Raw genomic sequence first — 22120 nt, forward strand, 5'->3', positions numbered from 1 at the left:
TTTTTGGAGAGGCTGGTTTTTTATTTCAAAAAGACACTTGTCAATATTCAGTATCAAAACAGTTTCACTATTGATTTCTCTTTCTCCCAATCAGCCTTAAGGGACCACATAAAAGGAGAGTACATTTTATGCCAATAAGCTGTAGGATGTACACCTAACAGACCTCCTAGAAACCTTACCAGAAAATGAGGATTGAGTAAGGAAACTTTAAAAGATCAGCAAACTGCCAGCCCACAGACTGCAGAGGCTGTCACAGCCAGATGGGGTGGCCGGGGTGCCACAAACCCAAAGAAGCAAAGTTTCAAAATAATATAAAATTTAAAAAGTTTCGTACATAAGCTATTCAGGATTTCTCAGCACTGACTGCCACAAAGCACAATGAGATGGTTAAAGACAGCAGCTTCAAACCCAGAAAAATGTAAAGAGATGAGTTTCGTATGGCTAAATCCGTGGCAAAAACATAATCTTTCTTTCAAAGAGGCAGGAAAGCAATTAAGTGGTCACCTCAACATAAGGGGCACATGATCCATTCTGTAAGCAGTTGGGAGGGGTTAGAGATGGGACAAAAATTTGGTCTCAGAGGACTTACCATCTTAATTCTGTCACTTCTAATGAAAAAAAAAAAAAATAGAAATGTTGTCCAAAGATATCTTAAAGCTGAAAATTTGAACACCACATTTTTTGGGGTTTTGTTGTTGTTTGGCTAACTCTTCCTGGAATCACCTTTCTGGTTTAGCTGGTGCTTTTGTACAGAGCAATGAGGTTTCCCATAGTAGAGTCTTTCCCTGAGCTCTGTTTGGCTCTCAGTTAGACAGGCCTGTACGTTTTCCTCTCCTCTATGGAGAGGGTAATATGCATTAAGCTGAAAAGTCACCTTCCAAAAGTGAGAAAGGCATTAGATTGCTGCTTCAAGGCTGTAGAATTATTTGGAATGTTTTACAAATGGTTGCTACAAAACAACAAAAAAGGACATTACAAAATGTGTACATCACAACATGCTTTTAAAAGACATTATGCATTGTGCTCACATTCCCTTAAATGTTGTTTCCAAGGGTGCCCAACCTCTAACCCAGCTGGAATCTCCAGGAAGAGGCAGAGACAGTTTGGTGAAAAAGATCCAGGGAGAGGGGCGGCAAAAGGAGAATGCGGCCTTCCAGTTAAAGAGCAGCCCTCAGTTGAAGGTCAGCCTCACGCAGGCTGGCCTCAGGTGAAGTCAGGGTCAGAGGGAGGAGCAGCAGCAGGGTGGGACTGGAGCATTCTACATCTCATTCAGATCAATCAGAGTCTGGTCCAGCATCCTTTGTGTACAGAGGTGCTCCTCTTTGGTGCATTTCAGTTTTATCTTCCAAGTCATCATCTTTTCCAGCTTGGCTACCAATCTCTCAACAAACTCAGCACGGGTTTCTGCCTCCTTGAGTTTATCAGTAAGAATCTTGATCTCTTCCTCATATTTGTCTTCTTTTTGAGAGTACTTTTCTTCAGGAGCGCTGAGCCACTTCAGGTTATGGTCCATCAGTCTGATCTGCTCATCTCTTGGCATCGGGGCTCTGCCAGCTCAGCTTGTTCCTCTGTACGTTCCAAGTCTCCTTCAGTCATCACCAACTTCCAAGCCACCCCTTCATACTTCTGATCTGCTGCCTCTTCTGCAATGTGCTTAGCTTCTTTGAGTTGGATTTCCTGGAGTTCCATCTTTTCTTCATCTTTTAAGTCCTGGTTTTCGATAACCTTCATACCTTTCTCACTCTTATCAGCAGCTTTTTCCGCTTCTTCCAGCTTTTGCAGGGCAGTGGCCAGGCGCTCCTAAGCACAATCCAGCCCCTCTTCAACCAGCTGGATTCTACGGTTCAAGGAGGCCACCTCAGTCTCAGCCTGTTCCCGGACCTGCCTTTCTCCCTCAACTTCTGACTGGAGGCGCTCAGCTCACTCCTCTGCATCATCTGTCTGCTGCTCCAGCACCTGGATCTTGCGCTTCACTGCCTCGATGGTGGTGATCCCAGCCGTGGTGCCCACCCAGCTACTGCTCGCGCTCGGGCTCCTGCCTCCTCTGCTCAGCTTTGCAGCCTCCTCTCACCTATACCGCATCTTCTATATCCATTCATCTGTTGGTGGATAATTGGGTTGTTCCAAATCTTGACTATTGTGAATAGTGCTGCAACAAATATGGGAGAGCAGAAATTTCTTCAATATACTCATTTCCTTTGAGTAGATACCTAGCAGTGGGATTGTTGGATTATATGGTAGCTCTATTTTTAGTTTTTTGAGGAAACTCCAAACTGTTCCCCATAGGTTGTCCTAATTTACATTCCCACCAACAGTGAACAAGAGTTTCCTTTTCTCCACATCCTCACCAACATTTGTCATTGCCTGTCTTTTGGATAAAAGCCATTTTAACTGGGATGAAATGGTATCTCGTTGTAGTTTTAATTTTCATTTCTCTGATGATCAGTGGTGTTAAGTCCCTTTTCATATGCTTATTTGCCATGTGTATGTCTTTTTTTAAGAAATGACTCTTCAAACCTTTTGCCTATTTTTTGATCATATTACTAGATTTTTTTTTCCTATAAAGTTATATGAATTCCTTATATATTCTGGTTGTTAATCCCTTATCAGATGGATGGTTTGCAAATATTTTCTCCCTTTCTGTGGGTTGTGTCTTCACCTTGCTGATTGTTTCCTTTGTTGTGCAGTAGCTTTTTATTTTGATGTGATCTCATTTGTCCATTTTTGCTGAAGTTGCTTGTGCTTGTGAGGTATAACTCAAGAAATATTTGCCCAGATCAATGCCCTAGAGATTTCCCCAGTATTTTCTTATATTAGTTTCATAGTTTGAGGACTTACGTAGATTTAAGTCTTTTAGCCATTTTGATTTGTTTTTTGTATATGGTGAGAGGAAGGGATCTAGTTTCATTCTTCTGCATATGGAGATCCAGTTTTCCCAGCACCATTTATTGAAAAGATTGTCTTTTCCCAGTGTATGTTCTTGTCAACTTTGTGAAAACGAGCTCACTCTAGGTGTGTGAATTCATTTTGGGGTTCTCTATTCTGTTCCATTGGTCTATGTGTCTATTTTTAGACCAGTACCATGCTGTTTTGATTAATTACTAATCCTGTAGTATAATTTGAAGTTAGGTATACAGTTTTATTCTTTTTGTTCAGGATAGCTTTACCTTTTCTGGGTCTTTTGTGGTTCCATATAAATTTTAGAATTTTTTTTTCCATTTCTGTGAAGAATGTCATTGGTATTTTGATAGAGATTGTATTGAATCTGTAGATTGGGTAGTATGGACATTTTAACAATATTGGTTCTTCCAATCCATGAAAATGGAGTATCTTTTTTTTTTTTTTTTGNTTTTTTTTTTTTTTTTTTTTGGTGTTCTCTTTAATTTCTTTCATCAATGCTTTATTATTTTAATTATAGAGATTTTTCAGCTCTTTGGTTAATTCCTGGTAATTAATTTTCTTTGAGGCTATTATAAATGGTATTACTTTTATTACTCTCTTTTTCAGATTGTTCACTGCTCCATATAGAAATGCTACTGATTTTGATATGTTGATTTTGTGTCCTGCAACTTTACTGAATTTATCAATTCTAATAGGTTTTTTAGGAGTCTAGGTTTTCAAATATAAGATAATATTATCTGCAAATAAGGATAATTTGACTTCTACTTTTCTAATTTGGATGCCTTTGATTTTGTTCTCTTTTCTGATCATTTTAGCTAGGACTTGCAGAACTATGTTGGCCTGCAATGAAAGTGGACATTCTTGTCATGTTCTAAATCTTAAGGAAAGGCTTTCAGTTTTCTCCCATTCAATGTGATACTTCCTGTGGCTCAGTAATATATAGCTTTTATTTTGTTGAGCTATGTTCTTTCTATCCCCAGTTTTTGTAGGGTTTTTACCATGAAGGGATGTTGAATTTTATTCAGTGCTTTTTGAGCATCAATTTAAATGATCGTATATTTTTTATCTTTCATTCTGTTGATATGATGGAACACACTGATTGATTTGCATATGTTGAGCCATCTTTGCATCTCTCAGAAAAATCCCCCCTTAGTCATAATGAATGATCTTTCTAATGTATTGCTGAGTTTGGTTTGCTAGTATTTTGTTGAGGTTTTTGCATCAATATCTATCAGAGATATTAGCCTGTAGGAATTTTTTTTTAATGTGTCTCTGTCTGGTTCCAGTATCAGGATAATACTGGTCTTATAGAATGAGTTTGGAAGTATTCCTTTCTCCTCTATTTTTTTGAATAGTTTGAGTAGGATTGGTATCAGTTTTTCTTTAAATGCTTGGTAGCAGTCAGTGATGAAGCCATCGGATCCCTGGCTTTTCCTTACTGGGGGACTTTTTATTATGGCTTCAATCTCATTACTTGTTATTGGTCTGTTCAGGTTTTAGATTTCTTCCTGGTTCAGTCTTGGTAGGTAGGTTGTATGTGTCTAGGAATTTGTTCATTTCTTCTAAGTTCTCCAATTTATTGGCATGTAGTTGCTCATAGTAGCCACTAACGATCCTTTGAATTTCTGAAGTATAACTTGTAATGTTTCCTTTTTCATTTCTGATTGTATTTATTTGTATCTTCTCTCTTTTTCTGTTAGTCTGCCTAAAGGTTTTTCAATTTTAGACTTTTTATTTCATTGACCTTTTGTATTTTTTTTCCTACATTTCAATTTCTTTCATTTCTGCTCTGATTTTTATTATTTCTTCTACTAATTTTTGGTTTGGTTTGCTTATGCTTTTCTAGTTCTTTAAGATGCTTTGTTAGATTGTTTATTTGAAGTTTTTCTTCTTTTTTGATGTAGGCACTTAGAGCTATAAACTTCCCTCTTAGTATTGCTTTTACTGTATCCCATAGGTTTTGGTATGTTGTATTTCCATTATCATTTGTTTCAAGAAACTTTTCAATTTTCTTCTTAATTTCTTTATTGACTTACTGGTAATTCAGGAGCATCTTGTTTAATTTCCATGTGTTTGTATAGTTTCCAATATTCTTGTTATTGATTTCTAGTTTTATTCCATTATGGTCAGAGAAGATGCTTGATATTATTTCCATTTTTTAAAATGTTTTAAGACTCATTTTGTGATATAACGTGTGGTCTATCCTTGAGAATGATCCATGTGCTGAGGAAAAGAATGTGTATTTTGCAGCTCTTGAATGAAATGTTCTGAGAATATCTGTTAGATCCATTTGGTCTACAGTTCAGGCTAAATCCACTGTTTTTTTTCTTGATTTTATGTCTACAAGATTTTATGTTCAATGCTGAAAGTGGAGGTGTTGAAGTCTCCAACTATTACTGTATTGGGGCCTATGTCTCTCTTTAGCTTTAGTAATATTTGCTTTGTTGATCTGGGTACTCTATATTGAGTACATACATCTTTTAAATTATATCCTCCTGTTGGATTCGACCCTTTATCATTATATAGAGACCTTCTTGGTCTCTTCTTATAGTTTTAGTCTTGAAATCTATTTTGACTGATATACATATAGCTACTCCTTGTCTTTTTAAGTTTCCATTGGCATGGAATATCTTTTTCCATCATACTTTCAGTCTATGTGTGTCTTTATAGTTGAAGTGTATTTCTTGTAGGCAACAGATCAATGAGTCTTGTTTTTTCATTCATTCAGCCACTCAGTGTCTTTTGATTGGAGAGTTTAGTCTATTAAGTTCAGCATTATTATCAATAAGTTAGGACTCACCCCTACCATTTTGTTATTTGTTTCTTCATTGTTTTGTGGTCTTCTCTTTCTCCTTTCTTTACTTCCTGTTCTCCTTTAATAAAGATGTTTTTCTCTGGTGATATGATTCACTTCCTTGTGTTTCGTTGTTTGTGTATCCATTGTATGTTTTTTGGTTTGAGGTTACCATGAGGCTTGGAAATACTATCTTATGACCCGTTCTTTTAAGCTGATAAGAACAACACTGTTTGAATAAACAAGCAAAAAGAAAACTAATAAAAACTCTACACCTTACCTTTATCCCCCCACTTATTAGCTTTTTTTGTTTCTATTTATATTTTATTGTCCTGTCTGTGTCTTGAAAAGTTATTGTAGTTGTTATTTTTTATTGGTTATCATTTAGTCTTTCTATTAGAATAAGAGTAGTTTCACAGTTGCATTGTTGAAATATTCTGTTTTTCTGTGTAATTACAGTTACTAGTTGAGTTTTATAATTTCAGGTGATTATTTATTGCTCACTAATGTCCTTTTCTTTCTAATTGAAGTATTCCCCTTAGAATGTCTTGTAGGACAGTTCTGGTGTTGATGAAATCCCTCAACTTTTGTTTGTTTTGGAAAGTCTCTATTTCTACCTTATGTTTGAAAGATATTTTTGCCAGATATACTATTCTAGGATAAAATGTTCATTCATCACTTTAAATATGTCATGTCACTCTCTCCTGGCCTATAAGGTTTCCACTGAAAAGTCTGCTGCCAGACATATTGGAGCTCCATTGTGTGTTATTTGCATCTTTTCTCTTACCACTTTTAAGATCCTTTCTTTATCCTTGACCTTTGGGAGATTATTAAATGCCTTGAAGTAGCCTTCTTTGGGTTAAATATGCTTGGTATTATATAACCTTCTTGGATATTGATATCCTTTTGGAGGTTTAACAATATCTCTGTTATTATTCATTCATTCCTTTGAATGAACTTTCTATCTCTTTACCTCCTTTTTAAGGCCAATAACTCTTAGATTTGCCCTTTTGAGGCTATTTTCTAGATCCTATAGGCATACTTTATAGTTTTTATTCTTTTTTCTTTTGTCTCCTCTGACTATGTTTTCAAATAGTCTGTCTTCAAGCTCACTAATTCTGCTTGATATATTCTGCTATTAAAAGACTGATGCATTCTTCGGTATGCCAGTGGCATTTTTTTTCAGTTCCAGAATTTCTGCTTGATTCTTTTTAATCATTTTAATATTTTCATTAAAGTTATCTGGTAGAATTCTGAATTCCTTCTCTGCATTATCTTGAATTCTTTGAGTTTCTGCAACACAACTATTTTGAATTCTTTATCTGAAATGTCACATATCTCGGTTTCTCCTGGACTGGGCTCTTGTGCCTTATTTAGTTCATTTGATGAGGTCATGTTTTCCTGGATGGTGTTGATTCTAGTAGATGTTTTTCAGTGTCTGGGCGTTGAAGAGTTAGGTATTTATTGTAATTTTTACTGTCTGGGCTTGTTTGTACCTGTTCTTCTAAGGAAGGCTTTCCAGATATTTGAAAGTACTAGGGTGCTGTGATCTATGCTGTACCCTCTTTAGGGGGCACCCTAAACCCAGTAATGCTCAGTTATGCTGTAATTCTTGCAGACTTATAGAGGTACTGCCTTGATGGTCTTGGACAACATCTAGGAGAATTCTCTGGATTACCAGGCAGAGACGCTTGTTCTTTTCCCTTATTTTCTGCCAAACAAATATAATGTCTCTCTCTCTCCCACTCTCTCTCTCTCTTTCTCTCTCTCTCTCTTTGCTATGAGCCACCTAAAGCTGGGGGTTGAGTGACACAAGCAACCCTGTGGCCACCATCACTGTGACTGTGCTGGTTCAAACCTGAAGCCAGCACAGCACTGTGTCTAACCCAAGGCCTGCTGCAAACACTCCCTGGCTACTGCCTATATTTGCAGTTGGCCTTGGGGCTGTACAATCAACAGGTGGCAAAGCCAGCTTTACCTGTGTCTTTCCCTTCAGGGTGGCAATTTCTCCCAGGGACCTAAGCCGAAAGCCTTAGAAGTCTACCAGGTGTTCTGTTTTACTGTGGCTGCACTGGCACTGAAATCACAAGATGCAGTCCTTTCCACCATTCCATCCCCTTTCCAAAAGTAGAGGAGCCTCACCCCATGGCCACTGCTATAGACCATGAGGAGTACTGCCAGACTACCACTCATATTCCCTTAAGATTCAAGCATACTTAAATCAGCTTGTGGTGCCTGCTGCCTGGCCTGGGACTCACCTTTCAGGAAAGTGGGCTCCTCTCTTGCCCAGAGCAAGTCCAGAAATGCCATCTAAGAGTCAAGTCCTAGAATCAGGGACCCCAAGGGCCCACTTGGTGCTCTACTCCTCTGTAGCCAAGCTGGTATCTAAGATGCAAGACTAAGTCCCCTTTACTTTTCCCTCTGCTTTCCTCAAGCAGAAGTTTTGCCCTGTAGCCACCACAGCTGGGAATCTGCTAAGTCTCAACTGAAGCCAGCAAATATCAGAGGCTCATCCAACACCCTCTACTTCTCTGGTATCACTGCTGGTTTTTCAGGGCTCAAGGGGTCTTCAGTTAGCAGGTGATTAATGCTTTCAGGACTGGGATCTTCCTTGCAAGGTACTGGCCTAGGGTATGTCTAGAGATGTCATCCAGGACTAGGGCCTGAAATGGGGCCTTAAAATTTTTACTGGTGGTGGCCAGGCACAATGGCTTATACCTATAATCCTAGCACTTTGGGAGGCCAAGGTGGGAGGATCATGAGGTCAGGAGATCCAGACCATCTTGGAAAACATGGAGAAACCCTATCTCTACTAAAATACAAAAAATTAGCCAGGTGTGGTGGTGCATGCCTCTAGTCCCAGCTACTTGGGAGGCTGAGGCAGGGGAATCACTTGAACCTGGGAGGCGAAGATTGCAGTGAGCCGAGATCCCAGAGATGGCAGTGAGACGAGATCATGCCACTACATTCCAGCCTGGCAACAGAGCGAGACTCCGCCTCAACAACAACAGCAACAAAAATTGTGACTGGTGCCCTGTTCTGCTGTGGTTAAGCTGGTATGTGGTTAAGCTGTGGTTATGCAGGACAGTCAGAGTGGATCTTGTTAAATTGGTGTACTTGTCAAGGGGTGCAAGGGAAACAATTAGGGAGCCTTCTATTCTGCCATCTTGCTCTGCCCCATCCACTATTATGGATGAGAAAACCGAGGTGGGGAAAACTGAAGTATCTTACTCAAGGTCATAAAGTTAGTAAGTAAGTGATAGAGCCATTAGCCACACCTAGAAACTGTTTCAGAATCTGCCGCTTTGTAGACTCAAAAGTCCCTAGGTCAAATATCTATTTCTTAAAAGAGAAAAACACATAGTTTACTGTATTGTTCTTTATTCTATTCTGAATACTTGACAGCCAGTTGGAAGAAGTCAGTGAGTCAATGTTTGAAATCTTGGAAATTAAAATTTATAGAATAGGGCCTAAAAAAAGATTTCAAGTTAACAATGAAATATGCAGCATTACCAAGTAATTACTCTGAAAAGAAATATCACTAATGTACTTTTACAGAATAAAGAAAAGAGCTAAATAGTTCATATGCTTTAAGAAATGTTTCCTTAAAACTAAGTACATAATTTTTAGAAATAAAAATAAGACAAATTTCATCAAGGAATTTAGGGGGAATTTCTCATATCCACTATAACCAGTCTTAAATGGTATCATAAGTAATTCCATTTTCTCTGACTCCAGAACCACATTTAAAGAAGATGAAGTTGAAAGACAGGATAGAATGTTTTAGCAGTTTTGATGTATAAGAAAAGTAGCCATGATTCCTCAGGTGCCTGGATCATCTCTGGTGCTCTATCCTGGAGCCATTACAAACTTTGTAATGATGTTGTTGGCAAAGTTGCAAAGAAAGAATTACAGTAACTCAGTCTAACCATAACAAAAGCATACAAAACATTTTCAAAATCAGCGTACATCAAACAGGACTTAATCCTTTCTACATGTCATAGATACATTTTTTTAAAAAAACTATTATATTATCCATGTATGTCCATCAAAAGAAAACTGCATATAATCATCAACAGCCTTTTATCAGATTTTTTTCCCCACCACATATTAAAAACACATCACCTAACACTTCTTTGGAAATAACTTTAAATAATTGAATATAGTTCAGAACTGCCTTATAAGAAAAATTGGCTGGGTTAAGGTTGAAATTCAAAGATAGATTTATTATAAATAAATATTATTCACACTACTGTCTGAAGGTAGAGGGAAGACCCACAGGAAATTTTTATAGGCAGTCCCAGTGCAGTTTTCTAAAGTAAAAGAAAGTGGAATAGCAGCCCAATTTTTTCTGATTACGTATTTTGCTAGAAGATGCTGAATGATTCCTATGAAGTTCTGCCCTTGATTTGAGAAGGCAGAGATACAGCTGTGTACACATTTTATATGTGATGTTTGTACTGCTGCTATCAGATAGACCAGGCTCATGGAAGTCAAGGGCTGTCATGCTAACCTAGAAAGAGGAAGGAGATATCTCACCCATCTTTACTTACTGTCTTGAAAATCAGACAGAACAGCATTCTCTGAAACCAGAGAATGAATGTTTCTACTCTTAAATGATCTCTTAAATTACTTAAATGTAACTTTCTTTGTTATTAAATACAAATAAGGAAAAAACTGGAAGCACACAATATTTTCTTCACTTGAGTAAATATAGGATGGGAACAGTGAATCTGATCCATCATAGTTTAGATCCTTAAGTGTGGATTCAAGTTTCTTGTGTTTGTCCTGGATCTACCACTTTCTGATGGATGATCTTCCTGAAAGTTCCAGGTGTTACAAATGGAGAAAATGATATTACTTACCTTAAGAAGTGGTTGCAAGTGTTAAATGAGATAATATATAAATGAAGACTGCTAAAATAGGGCCTGCCTACTAAGAGCTCAATATATTTTAGCAGTCAGCATTATAACTGCTAAAACGTGACACTGTACTTTCAAAAAAGCATTTATATTTAATAAAACAGGGTTACAGTAAATAGATAAAGCAAATTCCTTGGGGTTTCCCTTACTTTGATGAGTTGTATGATCTCTAAGAACTGAATTATCTATTAATTGGATCATTGGCCTACTTACCATCTAGGTAAAACCATAAGAGAACTATTTTCCCTTCCAAGACTTGGGAAAAAGGAGGTAATCAGTATACCTCCCAAGTTTGCCCTTTGATGTGAGAAGGAAGAGCTCTTTTGGGGTCCTAAAAACCAAGTCCCAGATTATGAAGGGCGGGTCTCTACATTTGGGCTACTTTTCTGCTTTTGAGCAAGGTGGCAAACCGGTTATTTCCAGTCCACTTTCTACCCCAACTTCTGTCTCGCTGACCTTCTTTTGTAAACCCTCCTTTTACCTTTGATTTCTCCAAAATTATTGCTTTATGTTTGCACGCATGAGCGCACACACACACACAGATACACACACAATTAGACCTTCATTTAAGGAGAGAAACAAATTTTATATTTTAATATCCATATTGATTTGCCGGTCATTTTCTGTAACTTTTACTACAACGTTATTCTTCCAATTAATAGTATTTATTGAGTATCATCACTAGTTTCTGTTAGTTGGCAACATTATGACCTTGGACTTTCAGCTGTGTAATCTCCAGTAAGTAATTTTTCTTTGCCTAGCGTTATTTATAAATTTAGGTTTTTATGATTGAAAAGATTCCCTTCAACTCTAACCTTCTGTGATACTGTAAGAACTATCTTTTTCCATTGGTAAATGTATTCAATTATAGATGTTTAATTTCTTTAAACACTTTCAGCTTGGCACACATTTTAGGTAGATCAGCCAATAGCCAATTCTGTATACCAGGATTTATATTTCCGTCATTGAAAATGATGCTTCAAAAGGAAAGAAGCATCTTTTGAACCAAAATTGCAATGTTACTGCCTTTAGGACCACAGTAGCAAGCTTTCTCTTTGTACCCATTTCCTTTCTAACTTTGCAATATTGAATACAGACACTGGCCTAAAATGGGAAAGTAAGAAGTCTTCCAAGTTATGAATTTCAGTCTGAAAAGTTGTACTGATAACATGAATATATTTTTATTGGCTTATAAATTAACAGACGTGTTTGATTGAGTCATTTTTAATGTGAAAAGAAATACACAAATAAAATGCTAGTGCAGTGATGGCAATCAAATGTACAGACCTATAAGACACGGAAGACAGAAAACTCTTGGTTAAAATTAATGACCAAGTTGAAGAGATGGAGGATTTGACTCTGGAAGAGCTAATGAGAAACCCTACAATTATAGGCCTAGCCTCTTCCTTTCTCATCTCTTAGATAACTTGAAGTCCTTCACAATATATATAGAGGCTTGGTATATCCTTGCCTATCATTTTGTTATCAATTTTTCATATTGTATTATTTTAGGAAAGTTTCTTACAAATTGCATTCTAACCAAATCTGACAGCCTGTATCTTCTAATAAGAATGTTAACCCCATTCATATTTATTTCCTTGATTAAGATTACTGATCTTTTTTCATCTTATCACATTCTTTTATTTATTCATTTAGTAAATATTTATTAAACACCTACTATGTGGCAGACACTTGGCTAGGTTTGAGCAATACCATGAAGCTTATATTATGGGCTAGTTTAAATATTTTGCTACGTGGAATGTTGTTTTCTTTATTTTCACTGTAGTGAATTGGAAGGATTTTTTAAAATTTCATATTTTCTTTATTTACAGTATCAAGAGTAAATAAGATGCCACTTTTAAAATTTAAAAATGAGCTTGTTTTTTTCTGTGTTCTCTACCCTATTTCTCCATTTTAATTGATATTATATCATCTTAGGTTTAATTTTTAGGTATTATTATTTTACTAATATAATGCTATCCTTTTTCATACCTTCAAGAATTTCTTTTGACATTTGTGTTATATTAAAAGTAATTCAGGCCTAGCTTGATGGCTAATTCCTGTAATCATAGCACTTTCAGAGACCAAAACAGGAGGATCACTTGATGTCAGGAGTTTGAAACCAGCCTGGGCAACATAGCAATACCCAGATCCGTCTCTGCAAAAAAATAAATTGTTTTCAATTATCTGAGTGTGGTGGTGGGTGCTTGTAGTCCTAGATACTTAGGAGGCTGAGGTGGGAAGATTGCTTCAGCCCAGGAGTTCAGGGTACAGTGAGATATAATCGTGCACTCTAGCCTGGGCAAGAGAGCAGGACTGGATCACTAAATAATTTTTTTAAATAAATAAAAATAAAAGTAATTCAGAGTTAATTCTTTATACTGTTTTCATTGCTGAACTTCAGGTTTTTTCATATCACAACTTTCCATTAAAAATGCATTTTTAGTACTGGCTATTGGGTCATCTCCTAATAATTTTCACAGGAAAAGTCCATTTCTAGTATTTTCTCCAAACCCTTGTGTGTCAGAAAATGTATTTTACTTTCACCTCGCATAATGAACAATAGCTTGGCTGAATATAAAAATTTTTAAAGGCAATGTAATCTTTTGTCATCAAAACTGCTAATGATTCTTTTGGAATTCATAGTCATAAAAGAGAAGATATGCTTTCTTTTATGTGTAAGTTGTAGCTTTTATTTTAATTTCATTTATTTATATAGGACTGGGTATTTATTTCTTTTCATTTTTTTTTTTTTCTGGGAACATAGTGAGTCCTAATTGATTTTGAAAATCCCACTTTATATCAGGAAAGTTTTACCCACTATTTGATTATTGCAATTTCCCATATGTTTAGTTCCCCCTTTTGGAAGTCCTGTTCTGTGCATAATGAATCTCCTAGATCTTGCCTTCACTTTAAAAAGTCTGTTTTTATTTTTATTTCTTCATCTAGAGACTTCTGGTAGAATTCTCAAGCTTGTTTTCTGTTTCTGCAGTGCCTGATTTTGCAGTTCATTGTTTTCACTGCAATTTTTAGTTCAATAAAAGTTATTTTTATTTTTATATAATCTTTACTGATCTTAGACTGTTCTGTCTTAAAAAATGCCCACTTACCTCAGTACCATGAATGCAGTATCTTTGTGCATATTTTCAAGACATGAATTGTTTTCTCTTTTTTGGTATTATTTTATTTTAGTATTGTTCTGAGTCTTCAAATTGAACCCTCTTTGGAACTACAGTGTCTGTTGATGTGTGTGTGGATTTTTCTGTCCATTTTTGTGTTTTTGTTTTCTAACACTGGATGTTGGAATAGATTCTCTTTGAAATATTATATAAATGACTCTCTGTACAGATATTTCAGTCTAAGACAAAAACCAAATGAAAATTTTAGATTTTCTTCAATTTTATTAAAATTCAGGGCTGAGAAAGACCATATATATGGAATAGCAAATTGTTTATTGATACTGAAGCATAGGGTGAACTGTCTAATGTCAAGTGGGGCTGCAAGCAGAGCAAGTAGCCTACTCCTTGCTAATTCACCAGGGATGTCCTCTGTGTTTCAGATCAGGAGGGTGGTCTTGCAGAGCATTATTTCAACCAGGCTGAAAGGAGAAAGTCCTATTCGGAGGTTGCTATTCTGTAACTTAGGTGATATGCCCTAAGGGCTTGATATCAGACAATTACAGTGAGAGGGAAGATATTGGATTTCTACCCCCCACCTCCCAGCTTTATTAAGATATAATAGATGAATAAGAATTGAACATATTTACAGTGTACAGTGTAATGTTTTAATATATGTATATGTTACAACATAATTAAATCAAGCTGATTAGCATATCCATCACCTCATATACTTATCATTTTTCTTCCTAACTGAAACTTTGTGACCCTTTGACTAATATCTCTTCACCCCTCCCTACCATACCCAGGTCTCTGGCAACTGCCATTCTAATATCTCTTCCTATCCGCCCATCCCCTACCCTGGTCTCTGGCAACTGCCATTGTAATCTCATTTCTGAGTTCAATTTGTTAAAATTTTACATATAAGTGAGATCATGCAGTATTTGTCTTCCTGTACCTGGCTTATTTCACTTAATATAATGTCTTCCAGGTTCATTCATGTTATCACAAATGACAGGATTTCTTTCTTTTTTAAGACTGAATAGCATTTCATTGTGTGTGTGTGTGTGTGTGTGTGTGTGTGTGTGTGTGTCTGTGTGTGTCTATGTGTTTATCCTACATTTTCTGTATCCATTCATCACTTTGGTTTTTTCCATATCTTGACTATTATGAATAATGCAATGAAAATTAGAGTGAAAAAATCTTTTTGACATACTAATTTTACTTAGGATATATATCCAGAAGTGGCATTGCTGGATCATGCGGTCGTTCTGCTTTTAATTTTTTTAGGACACTTCATATTGTTTCCCATAATATTTTATTTATTTATTTATTTATTTTCCTTCCCCTCCCGTCCCCTCCCCATAATATTCATGTTAATATACATTACCAACAACAGTGTACAAGTGTTCCCTTTTCTCCACATCTTTGCTAACACTTGTTATCTTTTGTCTTTTTGATAATAGCCGTTCTAACAGGTGTGAGGTGATACCTCCTTGTGACTTTAATTTGTATTTCTCTGATGATTAGTGATTTTGAGCATTTTTCATAAACCTGTCTTTTTTTAAGAAATAGCTATTCAGGTACTTTGCCCATTTGGGCTATTTTCTTGCTGTTTGGTTGTTTAAGTACCTTATTTAGTTGGGATATTAACCTCTTATCAGATATATGGTTTGTAAATGTTTTCTTCCATTCTGTAGGTTCTTTTCACTCTGTTGATTGTTTCCATTCTGTGCAGAGCTTTTTGGTTTGATGTAATTCTATAAATCTATTTTTGTTTCTTGTGCTTTTGAGATCATATCCCAAAACTCGTTCAGACCAATGTCAAGAAACTTTTCCCCTATGTTTTCTAGGACGAAAGTTTCTAGTAATTTTGGTTTTATGTTTTACTTTCAAGTCTTTAATCCATTTTCAGTTGATTCTCGGTGTGAGATAAAGGTCCAGTTTCATTCTTCTGCATGTGTATATTCAATTTTCCCAAAAGTTTATTGAAGAGACTGTCCTTTTCCCATGGTGTGTTCTTGCTATCTTTGTTGAAAGTACATTGACCATGAATGGGTGGATTTATTTTGGAGCTCTCTGTTTCGTTCAGTTGGACTACGTGTGTCTGTTTTTAATGTGAGTACCATGCTGTTTAGAATACTATACCTTTGTGATATGTTTTGATATCAGGGAGTGTGATATCTCCAGCTTTTTTCTTTTTGCTTAATATTATTTTGGCTATATGGGGTATTTTGTGGTTTATTCTACATAAATTTTGAATTTATTAAAATTTATTTTACATGAATTTTAGAATTTTTTTCTATTTATATAAAAAATGTCATTGGAATTTTAATCTGTCCCTTATTGAAAGCAGGATATTAAAATCCCCTACTATAATTGTATTGCTATTTCTCCCTCTATTTCTGTTAATATTTGCTTTAAGTATAAAGGTGCTCTTATGTTGGGTGCATATATATTTATAATTGTTATATCCTTTAGATGAATTTACCCCTTAGTCATTATAAAATGATCATCTTTGTCTCTTGTAAAAGTTTTTGTCTGATAAAGTTTAGCCACCTTGCTCTCTTTTGGTTACCATTTGCATGGTGCATGCAACTACTGTTAACAACTTAACTTTGACCACATAACAAAAACTACATTTTGACTTCTCCTGCCCTCACATTTTATTGATGTCACAATTCATGTATTTTACATATATAATGTAAGATGTATTAATTATCAAACTATTTTAGCTATAATTATTTTTAACGCTTAGAGACTTTTACATTTTATACTAGAGTTAAAGGTGATTTATGCACCAACACCTTATTGGAATATTCTGAATTTGACTATGTCTTTATCTTTACACTAAGTTTTATACTTTTGTGTGTTTTCATGTTTTTAGCATCCTTTTGTTTCAACTTGATCTCTCTTTAGCATTTCTTGTAAGGCAGGCTTAGTGGTGATGAACTGACATAACTTTTGTTTTGTCTAGGAAAGTCCTTATCTCTCCTTTATTTCTGAAGTACATCATTCCCAAATATGTTATTCTTGGTTGCCAATAATACTTTCTTTTCCTTTAGCACTTTGAATATATCTTCCCACTCTTTCCTGCCCTGCAAAATTTCTGCTGAAAAATCTGCTGATAGTCTTAGAGCTAACCTTGTATGGGATGAGTTGCTTTTCTCATGCTGCTTTCAATATTCTCTCTTTGTCTTTGACTTCTGATAATTTGATTATAATTTGTCCTGGTGAAGATCTCTTTATATTTAACTGATTTGGGTTATTTGAGTGTCTTGGGTCTGAATGTTAATGCCCCTCTTCAGATTTTGGAAAATTTCTCTCATTGTTTCTTTAAATAAGCTTTCTGTCCCCTTCTCTGGCTTTGCTTATTCTGAGACTCTCATATGCATACATTGGTTCATCTGGGGGTGCTAAGTAAGTTCTGTAGGATTTCTTCACTAATTTTCATTATTTTTTTCTTTTTGTTCTACTTACTCGGTAATCTTGAATGATGTTTTCAAGCTCACTGTTTTTTTCCTTCTTCTTCTTCTTGAGTCTGCTGTTGAAGCTCTTTATGGAATTTTTGGTTCAGTCATTGTGTTATTTAGCTAAAGGTTTTCTGTTTGGTTCATTTTTATTGTTTCTCTTTGTTGAACTGTAGTTTTGTTTGTGTGTTGCTTACCAGATTTTGTTTAGTTGTCTGTCTGTGTTTTCTTGTGGCCCACTGAGCTTCTTTAAGACTATTATTATTATTATTGTTAGTGTTATTTTGAGGCAGGATTTCATGCTTTCCCCCAGACTGGAGTGTAGCAGCATGATCTTGGGTCACCGTAGCCTCAATCTCTTGGGCTCAAGGGTTCTTCCCACCTTAGCCTCCTGAGTAGCTGGGACTATAGGTGAATACCACCATACCCAGCTACTTTTGAATTTTTTGTAGAGACAAGATTTCACCTTGTTGCCCAGCTGATCTCAAACTCCTGGACTCAAGTGATCCTTTCAAAGTGCTGGGATTACAGGCATAAGCCACAACACCCAGCCAAGACAATTGTTTTAAATTATTTGCCAAGAAGACATTTAGGGTCACTAATTCATACTTTATTTTGTTCCTTTGGTGCTGTCATATTTCTCTGATTATTTGTGATCCTTGTGGCTAGGGATTTGTGCCTGCACATTTCAAGAAGTAGCTACCTATTCCAGTTTTTACAGACTCACTTCATCAGGGAAAACTCTTTACCAGTCAACTGGTCTAAAGATCCCGAGTGCATCTGGTGGAGTCCATGGCCCGACTGGTCTGCTACCTAGGTCAGCAGGTGGGTGGGCTTGGCAGCTGGGTTCATAGGGACTGGTCTTGAGCCTGGGTCTGTAGGATCATGCCTGAAGCTAGGTCTGCTGGGATGAGCCTGGAGCTAGAATCTACTAGGATAGTCCTGAAGCTTGTCTCTGGGGGCTGGGTGTAGTCTGGGTTCTCTAGTGTCAACCTGGTACTCTGTGGGCCTTAAGCCTGAGTCTGTGGGGCTGGCCTAACACAGGGAGGGGCCAATGCTTGGGTCTTTGGGGACAGGCCTGGAGCCTGAGGCCATGGAGGTGGACCTGGCTTCTGGAGCTATACTAGGGCCAGCCTAGAGCCTGGGCTCACAGGGGTAATCCTGCAGCCTGAATATCTGGGTGTCAGCCCAGTGTAGTATATTAGGGCAGACTGGAACCTAAGGCAACAGTGACTGGCCTGGAGCCTGGGTCCAGGAGGGGTTGTTCTAGAACCTCTATAATGGGCTCCAGCTCATGGGTTCTAGCCTGGTGCCTGGGGCTATGGATGCTGACCTGAAGCCTTGCTCTGCAGGGGAGGGCCTAGAGGCTGCATTTGTGCGTGCTGGCCTGGAAGCTATCTCTGCAGGAGCTGGCCTAAAGCCGCAGGGGCCAGCCTGATGCTGGAGTGGGCCTCCAAGGCTGGTTCCTCAGGTGCTGCCCTGGTGCTAGGGTCTCCTGGGATGGATTTTGACCTGAGTCCATTGGAGTGTGTTACTGCAGGGGCTGGCCTGGAGACTGGAGCCATGGATATGAGCCAGCTGCCTGGAATCATGGGTGCCAGCCTGCTGTCTGAAGTTGTACATGCTGACCTCACATACTGGGGTGTGCATGTGCCAGCCTGACAGTGGGGAAGGCTTGGAGGCTGGGTCCATGAGTGCCAAGCTGTGGTCTGGGGCTGCAGAGGCCAGACTGGTACCTGGGGTTGTGGGGGCTGGCCTGGTGCTAGAGTTCCAGAAGAGGTCAGGTACTCAATTCATTCTCCTTGCCTCAAGTGATGGGTGTCTTTCCACGCTGTGCTGCCCAGTCTTGGGGAAGGAGTGACAACTGTAATGTAAAAGTGTCCTTCCTCCCCTTTTCAATACAACTTTTCTTGTTTCTGTGCTACCCCCAAGTGCTGTAATCTCTCATCTGGTTTCCTTAGCTTTTGTGAAGGTATGTTTGTGTATGAATAGTTGTTCAAACTAATGTGTCTTTCTAGGGGATGAGCACTGGAAAGTCCTAGTTTGCCATCTTGTTAACATCCTCCTAGGAAACTAGGTTAGAGGTGATAGCATTCTGAACTGGTTTGTTGGTAGGGTGGGGAAGAGAGAGGAGGCCTTCTTAGAAAGCCTCACTCCCCATGAAGAGTCCATCTGTCCCTGGAATGGAAACTGTTGAATCAGCCCTGGCTCCCCTTTAAATAACAAAGAGAATGTTTAATGAAAGACATTCTAAGTCATAGGATGTATGTAAGAATGGAGGAAATAAGAACCCTTATAGCCCTTAGATATAAGAACCAGTGTAAGATTATTTGGGGAGTATTGGTAGAGATACTTTTAATTTATTCAATATCTTTCTCTTAAGCAAACATCTGTGCCAATCCTGGGCACTGCAGATACTGTGTTGAGCCATGTATAGTCCTCTTCCAAGGAACACACAGGCTAAAGGGAGATACAGACAGTGAAGTATGCAAGTAGAGTAAGATGTAGCATGTGGTTAGATGGGAGTTAACATAGTGTGCTGTGGAAGTACACAAGACATTCCTGGGGAGGCTAGGGTGTTTTCTCATGATGAGAAGTGAGGAAATTCCTGGAATAAGTGATTGTAAAAGGAGATCTCAACTGGAAAGGAGGGAACAGAACAATATGTGCATGTGTAGAGGCCTGGAGATAGTGAGTGAAGAAATTCCTGTGTTGTTTTGTGTGCTTTTTAAAATATTATTCAGATGTGTGTACTTATGAGTCTGTGTATCTTGTCAACAGACAAAAGAATAGAAACTATCTTGAAATTTTATTTGCTTTGCATGCCCTTTATAGTATCATAGACAATGCCTTGAAGTCACTAGGTACTCAATAAGTGCTTAGAAGATTGTAGAATATCCTCACTGATTGATACCTGACCTCATCTAGCTGATTCAGCCTCCTTATTTTGGAGAGAAGAAAACCAAATCTCTAATAAATTAAATGACTCTCCCAAGGTTACACAATCAAAGCCAGATAGCAGCCTACATTAGAATGCCAATCCAGGCCATAGTCCAATAGTGTTGCACCATTGGCTTCTTGTGGGTTATCACTGATGGCTTTGTAACTTTCATATCCCAATTTCTACTCTGTAAAATATAGGTAATAAACCTATCTCATTTGATGCATAGAAATAAAAAATGATGATCACAGGGGATACTATGATTAATAGGAGATATAGAAATGCTTATTAACACTGCTAAGTACTACTTTAAACAGAATTAAAAACACATATGACAACAAACCAAGGCTCCTCTGGCATTGGAACTCAGAGATTTACCATCTTGGCTTTCAACAGTTTCTCATTCCCAGGGGTTTTACTTTTGGGAGCTCAACTCAGCATAGAGTTTGCTATCATTTTTCACCTTTTGTTTATGTTGCACCTCCATAGAAGGAGTTTAAAGACCTTTACAGACATTAGCTCATTAATCCTCCCAAAACCTCTCTAAGAGAGGGTGGAGACATAAATCGTTATTCCCATCTGGGAAAAACAATAGCCTAACTTATCTCTTTTAATTTTACTGATGCTCTAAATCCTTGATTAAATCCCAAGTTATACCCTCTACATTTAGAATATCACATTCTTTTTCCCAATTAGATTTTTCTTTCTTTTTTGAATTTAACATTGTGAAGACAAGTGTAATAATAGATTGAAAGGTCTGATGTTGAACGTTTGTTTGAGAAACACAGACTAGACAGTAACCTAGGTTTCTCTTTTCCTTCATTTCCTCCTCCTTTTCTCAAAATGTTCTTCTTTGTTTTTCTTTAGTCATGTTCAGGAGAAATGACTTTTAGGAAATGCAGGGATGTTTCCAGACCCATTTACTCCTTATCTATCAGCCAAGAACACCAGCAAGAGAGCCAGTGAGTGTCCGTTTAGTCATGCTGTATTAAGCCATTCTTGTATTGCTATAAAGAAATACATGAGACTGGGTAATTTATAAAAAGAAAAAAGAGACTTAATTGGCTCACCGTTCTGCAGGCTTCACAGGAAGCATGGTGCCGTCATCTGCTCAGCTTCTAGGGAGGCCTCAGGAAGTTACCATCATACTGGAAGGCGAAGGGAGAGCAGTCACAACATGAAGCAAAAGCAGGAGCAAGCAAGGGGGATGGGGAGGTGCCACAGACTTTTAAATGACCATATCTTGCAATAACTCACTATCATGAAGACAGCACCAAATCATGAGGGACCTGCCCCCATGACCCAAACACCTCCCACCAGGCCCCACCTTCAGCATTGGAGTTTACACTTCAACATGAGATTTGGGCAGGGACAGATATCCAGACTGTATCACGTGCCATTCTAACTCTTAATAAAATGCTGGTACAACAGATTGCAAAACTTTATCAAAGCAACAATGGAAGTTAAATTTTCAATCTTGTTTGCTTTGCTTACACATGTGGTTCTCATTATAATGTTATTTGGAGTTAGACCTTGAAGGTATTACAACATGACCAAGACATGAACAGAATCTGAGACCAAGCAAGGTTGTTTCACGCAAATTATTGCAACAACACACTTATCCAGTTAAAGCAGCTATCCACAGTTAAAGCCAACAATAAAGGCATATTGAAATTAATATTCTGTCACCCCTAGAAACTAATCAAGGAAGATGAGAGCCAACTTATATCTTATTTGAGAGATATTCAAAGTTGCATTTTATAATTTTTTTTAAGTGCACCTTAGATCACCCTAGGACGTTTTTCCTGTCTCAGAATAAGGTTATATAATATTTGATGCCTGAAGATGTTAGAGGCTAAAGGATCAATGCATTTTAGAGGAGCAGAAGATCAAACACCGCATGTTCTCACTCATAGGCGGGTGTTGAACGATGAGAGCACAAGGACAAAGGGAGGGGAGCACTACACACTGGGGTC

General features: G+C 37.5%; 1 protein-coding gene and 1 pseudogene across 2 annotated transcripts in view; one reads left to right on the forward strand and one right to left on the reverse strand.

Moving 5' to 3' along the window:
* AKAP6 (A-kinase anchoring protein 6) overlaps positions 1-22120 on the forward strand; it is a gene marked incomplete at its 5' end in the record, with an annotated part of 309960 nt that overhangs the window by 215440 nt on the left and 72400 nt on the right. The gene's annotated exons all lie outside the window — the stretch shown is intronic.
* Positions 773-1913, reverse strand: LOC108303024 (annotated as a pseudogene). The gene has a single exon (XR_001824647.2). The product of XR_001824647.2 is annotated as a tropomyosin alpha-3 chain-like (transcript).

This window comes from Cebus imitator, unplaced genomic scaffold, assembly GCF_001604975.1.
Source record: "Cebus imitator isolate Cc_AM_T3 unplaced genomic scaffold, Cebus_imitator-1.0 Scaffold44, whole genome shotgun sequence".
NCBI lineage: Eukaryota > Metazoa > Chordata > Mammalia > Primates > Cebidae > Cebus > Cebus imitator.